This window comes from Entelurus aequoreus, linkage group LG07 (genome assembly GCF_033978785.1).
Source record: "Entelurus aequoreus isolate RoL-2023_Sb linkage group LG07, RoL_Eaeq_v1.1, whole genome shotgun sequence".
Taxonomy (NCBI): domain Eukaryota; kingdom Metazoa; phylum Chordata; class Actinopteri; order Syngnathiformes; family Syngnathidae; genus Entelurus; species Entelurus aequoreus.
The window spans coordinates 78960548-78970809 of NC_084737.1; the positions used below are offsets into that span (position 1 = coordinate 78960548).

The following is a 10262-nucleotide window of genomic DNA, read 5'->3' on the forward strand; positions in this document are numbered from 1 at the left end:
AATAAAGACAACTTCAGATTGTTTTCTTTTTTTTTTAAATAGAACAAGCACATTCTGAAAATGTACAAATCATAATGTTGTTGGGTTTTTTTTACACTTACATGTTGTTGTTAACAGTATTCTATCTTTATTTGTCATTATTTATACTTTCTGAATAAATTATGTGATAATATTCATCAGTCAAATCATTGGTGTTGATTTTCAATCTATCAAGATAAAAAAAATAATATCAAAATCATGTTATTCATGTATTTTGATCATTTTCCTGGACTGGTGCACTCACATCATGTGGTTACTTCTTTTTTTTTTTACATATGTAGCATCATCCCCAATGATACAAAGAATTGCTATTGCGACATCTAGTGGACACATTTAGAACGGCGGTTTCTTTCATTCCAAAATTTCGGCTCATTTTTATATTTAGCAAACTTATCCCGCGGGCCGGATAAAACCTGTTCGGGGGGCTGATCCGGCCCCTGGGCCGTACGTTTGACACCCCTGTCTTAGACGTATTATGTTTACTGAGGGGAGGCTCACTGTGCCACTCTTAGAAAACCCCTGGTCTAGACTAAAGTTGCACGATATAGACAACATACGATATAAATTATATTAATTTGGCCAACGATGGAACTTTTAATACTATCCTTATATTACAATAATGCATGTTAATGACACATTCAAGCTGGGTCCCGCGTGGCGAAGTTGGTAGAGTGGCTGTGCCAGCAATCGGAGTGTTGCTGGTTACTGGGGTTCAATTCCCACCTTCTACCTTCCTAGTCACGTCCGTTGTGTCCTTGGGCAAGACACTTCACCCTTTGCCTCTGATGGCTGCTGGTTAGCGCCTTGCATGGCAGCTCCCGCCATCAGTGTGTGAATGTGTGTGTGAATGGGTAAATGTGGAAATACTGTCAAAACGCTTTGAGTACCTCGAAGGTAGAAAAGCGCTATACAAGTATAACCCATTTATCATTATTATCATTTAAATCGGACAGCGACAAGCAAACGACTGCGTCCTCAACACAATGTAGAATTACTGGGTAACTTCTCGTTACGATGCACTTTCCAAAACACTAATCCTCACCTCCATGGTGGCAAATAAACTGTTTCTTACAACGTTATCACTGAAGGATAAGGAATTACTGAACATGCCACACTACACACCGTAAGACGATACAAAAAAGCTAAGCTAACCTGGGTAGGCGGATGGATACAAATATCGACAGTAACAATACCAAGTATAGTATTGTTTTAGTATATGTGAGATACTACAGTGTTTAGATCTTTATTATCGCAACATCTTTTTTTTTTAAATTTTTGTCATTTTTTACAAACTCAGAATCTACTTTTTTGTTATTGTTAAATTATTTTGAACTACCGTATTTTTCGGACTATAAGTCGCAGTTTTTTTCATAGTTTGGCTGGGGGTGCAACGTATACTCAGGAGCGACTTATGTGTGAAATTATTAACACATTGCCGTAAAATATCAAACAATATTTTTTTTTCTTTCATTTTTTACAAACTCAGAATCTATTTTTTGTTATTGTTAAATTATTTTGAACTACCGTATTTTTCGGACTATAAGTTGCAGTTTTTTTCATAGTTTGGCCGGGGGTTCGACTTATACTCAGGAGCGACTTATGTGTGAAATTATTAACACATTGCCGTAAAATATCAAATAATATTATTTAGCTCATTCACGGAAGAGACTAGACGTATAAGATTTCATGGGATTTAGCGATTAGGAGTGACAGATTGTTTGGTAAATGTATAGCATGTTCTATATGTTATAGTTATTTGAATGACTCTTACCATAATATGTTACGTTAACATACCAGCCACGTTCTCAGTTGGTTATTTATGCCTCATATAACGTACACTTATTCAGCCTGTTGTTCACTATTCTTTATTTATTTTAAATTGGCTTTCAAATGTCTATTCTTGGTGTTGGGTTTTATCAAATACATTTCCCCAAAAAATGCGACTTATACTCACTCCAGTGCAACTTATATATGTTTTTTTCCTTCTTTATTATGCATTTTTGGCCGGTGCGACTTATACTCCGGAGCGACTTATAGTCCGAAAAATACGGTAATCAACTTCATTATACCTTTTATATATAATTAAAAGAGAATAAGAAAATAATATAAATATTAATCGATATTGATTGCCACGCTTTGTTTTTGTCTGATTATAATTGTGATCAAAGATGTAATCATTTAATGATCTTGAAGATTTGAAGTATGAACATTGGTATGACCAATAGTGCCCCTGTAACTATACTTGGTATTGCATTCCCAGATTCTTAGTATCATCCAAAACTATTGTAAAGTATCCCAAAAACAGAAGAATAAGTGTTTATTACGTTTTAAAGGGGAACTGCACTTTTTTGTTCTCAATCATGATAGACATGAGACGGATGATTTTTTTTAATGCAATCTAAATATTAAATAAACGTATAAAAGTCTGCTTATGGCGGAGCTAATGGGAGCTGTACTATTCCACCCATAAAATCCAATAAATAACCATTCAAAAAGCGCAAAGAACACTCCATTTACATTTTGTGACTTGAATATTAACAAAGTATTAGTGGTATTAATATTATAAGCGCTAACGCAGACAAATTATCTATAGCAGCTCCATGATCACTTTCTGTGTGCCGATGTTTACATCGATTGATCAGCTGCTTCTTCGTTTCCTTGCTCCCTGGGAGTTTATTCTTGATCATAAATCATGCATTTCACCGGGACAGAAGGTTGTTGATATAATCCAACAAGTTGGGACACATTGATCGCCATATTGGACATGAAACTGGTGAGGATGATACGAAAAGCAATTGTTTGTTGGCTCTCATAAAGTCTGCAGTGAGTAATCAGTGATAAAGAAAAAAAAAGCAAACGTGATGCGTTTTTGAAATGAATGCACAGCGTATGCTTAGAATTATCAAAATACGGAAATATTAAATGTTATTATTAAATGTGCTTGTTACTACATTACATATATACTTACATCATGTATATAAAAACTTAATGGAGGTGTTTGGATGGTTTTTTTAGGGGCTCTATAGGCAGAATAGAACGGCTCCAAAGGCTCCATTGTAAGTGGACTTTTTATCGAATTTATTTAGTATTTAGAATCCATTAAAAAAAAAAAATCCATTAGTCATGTCTTTCATAATGATTGTGAAAAATAGGCAATATTCCAAAAAAAAAAGTGCAGTTCCCCTTTAACAGAAGTGTAGATAAAACCATGTTACAACAGAAAGTAACCAGATGTTAACAGTAAATTAGCAAGTTGATTAATAATAGTACTTCAAAAAGAATACAACTGTAAATGACGCCATATGTTAGTTACTGCATACATCAGCAGCTAAATTAGGAGTCTTCTTAACTCATTTTAAAATGGTTCTATTATCATTCATATGTCAAATAATATATTGTGATATATATTTACATCATATCAACCATATCTGATCAAGACCATTGTTTATGAATGGAGTAGAGCATAGACCTCCACCCCACCAAGGCACCAGATTGCACCTTCATAGAGTAACATGCAGACCAGAAAGAGACCTTACTGTATCATTGTCAGAACTAATGATGTCACGATATGCAATAGTGATGAACACTATATAATTAGAATTAATTAATCAATCCAGGATTGGACTAGAGCCGTAAGTACTCTTTAACTCTGAATTAATAAGCACACCAAGGCACTTTAATGGACAATGCCGCGCTTCCAACTCGGCGGAAACAGACCCTTTCCTGTTCCACCATGGAAGAACCCCATCAAGCATATATTAAGATGACCTAAAACAGAAATGTAAGCCCGAAGGCCCTTTTAGGTCCAACATCAGTGACCTGTCACCCCACAGATGCTCTCCCGGATGAATGGACAGAAATTCCCACAGACTGCAATACAGTGCACTTCTTAAACAGACCGTTTAAAAACAATAATTTTTCCCCTATTATGGTCATTATTATTATTACCAAAGATCATTTTATTTTCTATATCGCACCAGATCACAACATAAGTGATATAACGATGGCATGTCATCGCTGTGTCTTCAGGGTCAGCCATTTCCCATTCTTTTTTGGTCTTTAGCACACAAGGAAGGAGGTACAATCGCATTCATTGTATGACTTTATTTGAGCAAGCGTGGGCGCGGACTTTGTGGATTATGTTTGAGTTTCTCCGTTGATTTCATTGATAAATGGTAAGAGTTTATTATATCTAACTAGCGAGAAGCGGTCGCATTAATCATGGATGTCTTTATGTGAGCGATCCTGCCATAGATTTGGACTCTGTGGATCAAGTTATAGTATTGCTATTGATTTATTTTAAAAATGTTATTATATCATATTTGACTGGTGTGTTTATGAATGTAAGTCTGTATTTGTATGACTCTGCTAAAAAAACTAAAAAACAATATGATAACTATATGGGATGGGTACCTTTCACATGTACTTGGGAATCGATACCAGTAATCAATGTTACCAATTTTCGGTAAATCTGTGTGTGCTCATGTGTTAATAAATTATCATTTGTTTAATAATAAAACATATTTTTTTGACATTTAACAGCGAGCTGGTAATAAGAATAACCGTGCTGTGGAATTGTTAAATCTTGATTTCTTACATTTCTGAGTCTTATTTGCAAGTATTATATCGAAGACTTTGCATGCCGTTGCAATTCCAGGTTGTTAAATGGCAGTAGTGTTGCCCAGTCAGGAAGTAGTCTTTGCCAATAAGCTGAATTTCGTTATTTGCTGCCCAGAAAGTGTTTGCATAGTAAGTATAGCACATATTACACACGAGCTGTTTGACTGTAATGTACCGTATTTCCTTGAATTGCCGCCGGGAATATAGTATTCGCCTGCCTAGAATTACAGCCGGGTCAAACTCGTTTCGCAAAATAATTAGCGCATGCTTGGCACTTCCGCCGAGTCAAATATGAGTCATTAAATGACTCCCGCCTCCTGGTGGTAGAGGGCGCTAGTGATCCTTCTTGCGACTACCAGTACTGCAGAAGACCGGTGCTACAGAAGAAGACAACAAGCAGCAAGCATGAGCAGCGATCGTTTGCTTGCACTTTTACCATGGAGGATTACATATCTAAAATAAAACAGTTTTCTAAACTGAACTTTCAATCGGAGCAGGAGGTAATAATTAAAGGAATATCTCCAGAGACTTTTAAAACTGAAGAAAGATAAGGAAGACTGCCTTTGATCAGAAGCATGGACATCATTATAAGTAAAGGTAAGACCATAATAATGTTTTTTTTATTAAATGTGCTTTTCATGATAAGGTAAGCGCCGGAGTGAGAAGAGGTTTTAAAATAATTAGCGCATGCTTGCCCATCCCGCATGGTTTTGGTAAGCGCAGGAGTGAGAAGAGGTTTTAAATTAATTAGCGCCCCTGCGGCTATTCAAGGAAATACGGTAGTTGTTGTCAACTCATCTGGAGGTGTTGAAATTGCCATGTAAAATCGCGAATGCTAATCAGTAGCATCTCTATGGCAAATCCAATGTGAATTAGCTTTGAGGTAGCACATTTTGAAAAGTGAAGCCTTACTATACATTTGACGGTTTTCAATCAGACATACTTGCTTTGTTGGCATTGGAAATGGTAACATTACCGTGAGGCAGTCCGACAGAGTCCACTATGAATGCTGCTTGATTGCTTGTTTGCCCGCCAAGTGTTTGAGCCAGCCGAGTCTGCCGCCAAACGTGACGTTACGCGTAAATAGATTTGTTTTAACAACAATTCGATTCGATTCAGAATTTGTGGTTGACCATACAATTCAGGGATGATAATATTATTTAGAAGGATACGATTCAGTGAGTTGATCATTATTTAGTAACTTTTTAGCAAAAAAATTCAAGCAGTGTGCCTGTGAAATAAATACTGGATACAGGAGTTTCCTATATTCCTGTTATTTCTTGTAAGGGAATTCGGTATGAATGAATTATTGATACAAACAAGCAAGCAAACAACAATGAATGGCCAATGCATCCACATCTTATTGAATAAAGTGCAACCAATACTTTAGGTTGAATTAATAAGAGGAATTATCAGGGTTTTTATTATTAAGACGGTATTGTTGAATGTGCTCAAAGAGTACTCATATACAACCACACACAAACCAAGTTTTATTTTTTTAACTAACCAAAATAAATAAACAAAAAATACACTTTCTTGGCAAGAGACACATTTAATATTGTTTTTGGCTTCGTAAAGGGCATACTAGGGCTGGGCGATATGGACGAAAAAGTATATCTCGATATATTTTTACTTAAACTCGATATTCGATATATATCTCGATATATTTTCCGGTGAAAGTACACATATACAAATATTTAATTTTGAGCTAGATTCAGTGAAATTGAAGTGAATGACAACTGTAGTGTAAACAGTCAGTGGCACTTTTATCAACCCAGTTAGTCAAGATGGGTATTAACAGCATAGAAAAAATAAACTGTTTAAAAAACATAGCTGTGCAAATAATACAAAATGTATCAAACTCAGATAGGGCTGCAACTAACGATTCATTTGATAATCGACGAATCTGTCGATTATTACTTCGATTAATCGATTAATAATCGTATAAAAGAGACAAACTACATTTCTATCCTTTCCAGTATTTTATAGAAAAAAAAAAACATACTGGCACCATAATTATTTTGATTATTGTTTCTCAGCTGTTTGTACATGCTGCAGTTTATAAATAAAGGTTTATAAAAAAAATTTTTTTTAAAAAGAACAAAAAAAATAATTAAAAAATACAAATAAAAATTGCTTCTGCGCATGCGCATAGCATAGATCCAACGAATCAATGACTAAATTAATCGCCAACTATTTGTATAATCGATTTTAATCGATTAGTTGTTGCAGCCCTAAACTCAGATAAAAAAGAAATACATTTGCAGGCAGGCACTTTGTGATTTCCCTTCCTGGTTCGATGACCCGCCCTATCTTGCCTCTGATTGGCCTAATTTCAACCAATCGTGACTCATCATAGTAAACAACCAACCAATCATGGATGTTCTTATACATGCAAGGACGTCTTGGAAGGAGGAAGGGGAGGGGTTTAGTAGCCCATGGAGGGGGGAGCGGGGGAGAACAAGGAACACAAGAAATAAGCAGCGTTTGGTCATTTTAACGTGAAATAAATTATATCGATATTACGATATTTTCTCAATTCATATCTTGTTTAAACATAAATCGATATATCATACAAACTCGATATATCCCCCAGCTGGTTGATATCAACAATTGCATCATCAGAGAAATGGACATTGGAACAGTGTAGGTCTGACTTGGTAGGATATGTACAGCAAGTAGTGGTCATAAAGAGAGAGCTCAGAAAGCATAAGAATAAGTATCTACCAGTGGCGTGCGGTGAGGTTCATGGCAGGTGAGGCACTGACTTCATCACAGTCAGATTTACAAACATATGAACCCTAAATAGTATCTTATTCACCATGTGATTGGCAGCAGTTAACGGGTTGTGTTTAAAAGCTCATACCAGCATTCTTCCCTGCTTGGCACTCAGCATCAAGGGTTGGAATTGGGGGTTAAATCACCAAAAATTATTCCCAGGCACGGCGCCGCTGCTGCCCACTGCTCCCCTCACCTCCCAGGGGGTGAACAAGGGGATGGGTCAAATGCAGAGGACACATTTCACCACACCTAGTGTGTGTGTGACAATCATTGGTACTTTAACTTAACTTTACACTTACAAACTGTAGCATGCACACAAAAAGCACATTTAATTAAAAAAAAAACGTTATTATGGTCTTACCTTTACTTATAAGTGCGGGAGCAGTGGTGTTCATGTTGGAAGAGTTGTGAATGAATGAAATATGAAATCGGCGCTGCCGTCTGCAGGTGTACCTAATGTTGTGTCCCTGTTCACGGCTCCTCCGGCGCGCCGCGCGAGCATTGTTGTTTTTGCACTTTTTGGCTTCTTGTTAAGTGACTTTTTTTGGGTGGATTCGGTCTTGCACGTGGAGGGTTTGGGTGTGGGCTTTGGTTGGTGTGGCCGCGGCGCTCCCGTCGGGGGTGCAGTCTACGGCGGAGGTGCTTGGCGCCAGGAGGCGGGGTTATGAGACGAGCCTCCAGTTTTATGATCGCTCAGCACAAGAAATACGTTACACACATACAGATGTTGACAAAATACACTGTACATTATATACCTCAGCTAACTCAACTATGGAAATGTATAATATAATTCATATAGCAATACGGTCTCACTGCACAGCAGGCTAGCAGTTAGCCGAGTCATTGCACACAATCCATGTTGAGGCACAAATCAGTGACGTGCCTCAACTGGCTGCTGATCACCGCACCGTCTAACCTCAGTATTTGAACGGCAAATGTGAAAATAAAAATAAAAATAATCTAAAACTGGTGAAGTTAAATGGAAAATAACTTTAGTATAATCACTGGATACATATAACAATTTAATTAATTTTTTTTCTTTTTACTTTTTTTTTTCTTTCCATGATGGCAGGTGAGGCCCCGCCTCCCCTGCCTCTAGTGACGGCACGCCACTGGTATCTACATTTGATTATTTACATTTGATTATTTACAATCCGGGGAGGTGGGATGTGGAAGGGGCAGGGTGTTAATTAAGGGTTGAAGTTGCCTGGAGGTGTTCTTTTAGTGCGGTTTTGAAGGAGGATAGAGATGCCCTTTCTTTTACACCTGTTGGGAGTGCATTCCATATTGATGTGGCATAGAAGGAGAATGAGTTAAGACCTTTGTTAGATTGGAATCTGGGTTGTTTGTATATGTATGTTTGTGCAGTGAATGTATATGTACATGTATGTGTTTATGTATGTTTGCACAGTAAATGTATATGTACATGTATGTGTATATGTATGTTTGTACAGTGAATATAAATGTACATGTATGTGCATATGTATGTTTGTACAGTGAATGTATATGTACATGTATGTGTATATGTATGTTTGTACAGTGAATGTATATGTACATGAATGTGTATATGTATGTTTGTACAGTGAATGTATATGTACATGTATGTGTATATGTATGTTTGTAAAGTGAATGTATATGTACATGAATGTGTATATGTATGTTTGTACAGTGAATGTATATGTACATGTATGTGTATATGTATGTTTGCAAAGTGATGTATATGTACATGAATGTGTATATGTATGTTTGTACAGTGAATGTATATATACATGTATGTTTATATGTATGTTTGTACAGTGAATGTATATGTACATGTATATGTATGTTTGTACAGTGAATGTATATGCACAGTATGTGTATATGTATGTTTGTAAAGTGAATGTATGTTTGTACAGTGAATGTATATGTACATGTGTGTGTATATGTATGTGTGTAGAATGAAGGTGCGTGTGGATGTACGAACTTTGTGTATGTATGTACTGTATTTGTTTACCTATGTGTGTATGTATGACTAAGTGTGTGTACGTGAGTATAAATGTGTGTTTATATGTACAATATATTTGACTGCCAGTGTTTACTGTTACCAACATCAATGACACTATTAGTCTGTGCAGTAACACCTGCCTCCGTCCGAAACTACATCCTAGATCCAGGACGAGACCAACTTCAATTAATACTCATAAGTGCTGCCTGGCGAATAAAATATATTTGATCAAAGTAATAGTCTACAAAATACACAAGTTGATGAGTGTGGGCTGGTGCGTGTTATTAGCTTGTCAAACGCTGACGCTAGCAAGCTAACCCATGTTTGGCCACCGTTTGTCGGTGTCAGAAAAGCATTTATTTCACAGCGCAGTTACTCACCGGCTCTTTGTCAAGAGTGTCTAATCTGTGGCAACCAATAATTCCATGTCTCGGCCTCCGACCAACGCTGACATGGATGCTTTTGACGCAAATGTGTACTGAACTGGGGGAGCTTCGCAGCGCATAGCCATGACAACACGCCCATGCGTGACGTCACGGCCAGTGATGCCTTCACGGGCTGCCGTACATTTGGCAACAACGCGCCTTAGCAAAGTGTATTATTTAAAACAAATTTTTTTTATATATATATATATATAATTTTTTTAATATAAATATTTATACATATATATTTTTTTTTAAATACATATAGAAATATATATATATATTTCATCCAATAAAACGCAAATATCTAGGAACGCTTGTTTGGTAGTTAGTCACTTAATCAGTATAAGATAAAGTATAAAAGAAGACGTTTTGCGCATCTATACACTATAAATAGTAAAATAAATGTATTTAAA

General features: G+C 36.5%; 1 protein-coding gene across 1 annotated transcript in view; it reads right to left on the reverse strand.

Moving 5' to 3' along the window:
• The window catches only part of mib2 (MIB E3 ubiquitin protein ligase 2), a 127454-nt gene extending 117479 nt beyond the window's left edge, over nt 1-9975 (reverse strand). The window contains exon 1 of the mRNA XM_062054555.1: nt 9805-9975. The gene's annotated coding sequence lies outside the window, so the exon portion shown is untranslated. The remainder of the gene's footprint in view (nt 1-9804) is intronic.
• Nucleotides 9976-10262: the final 287 nt, after the last annotated feature.